Consider the following 836-nt stretch of genomic DNA (forward strand, 5'->3'; position numbering starts at 1 on the left):
TTGACTCTCAGGCACACCTGGAAAGGGGCTTGATCAGCTGAGGGAATGGACTCTCAGTGTGGTGTGTATGTAGGGAAGGGCTCTGCAGCACAAAAGGCGCTCCAGATGCATATTGTCTCCCTCTTATGGCTGTTCTTCCATGCTAGCAGGATTTCCACGTTGGGCTCCAGACTTGGGCCGATCCTGGTCAGAGAAAGGTGAAACTCTGCCTCTCTGCTGCGCATCGTATCACTCGCATCTGTTAATGCAGCGTGGGTGCATCCGAGCGGGTGGCGTGCGTGTCCACAGAGCGCCTGGAGCCTTTTGCTCTGGCTGAGCACTTACCCTTGGAGCTGTAATTAGGTTTTCTCAGTCTAACTCTGTTCTCGGGGTCCTGGTGGTTCCCTGTGCCCCGGTACAGTGCCTCCTCCAGCTCTGCCTGTGCCTGACAGCTGAGCTGAGACAGGGTGATTTTTGTAGCTCTGCTACAATAGAACACTCACAACATGCTTGACTTTTCTATCATACTTCATTGAACTTATGATTATAAAGGAAACTTACAAGAAAGCAATTTAATAAACAACAAGTTAACACAATATACTTATCCATAGTTGTCACACCCCATACACAAGAGAGGGGGGAAGTGACTCAGTTTCGCAAATCCCAAACAGTGTGGACTAAGGCGAGACAACTCTCAAGGTCCGTAGAAAAACATTTATTAGATTCCCACAGTGATGAATATATCTCTTAACTACATCCACGTAATTGGTTAGGTATATAACAAATTATGGCAAATGGTAAAACAAAGTATGGCAAGTGGTAAAGAACGCTTGGAATAATTCAAAAAGAGTTACACA

The sequence above is a fragment of the Charadrius vociferus genome, unplaced genomic scaffold (assembly GCF_000708025.1).
Source record: "Charadrius vociferus isolate BGI_N301 unplaced genomic scaffold, ASM70802v2 scaffold455, whole genome shotgun sequence".
Classification (NCBI taxonomy): Eukaryota; Metazoa; Chordata; class Aves; order Charadriiformes; family Charadriidae; genus Charadrius; species Charadrius vociferus.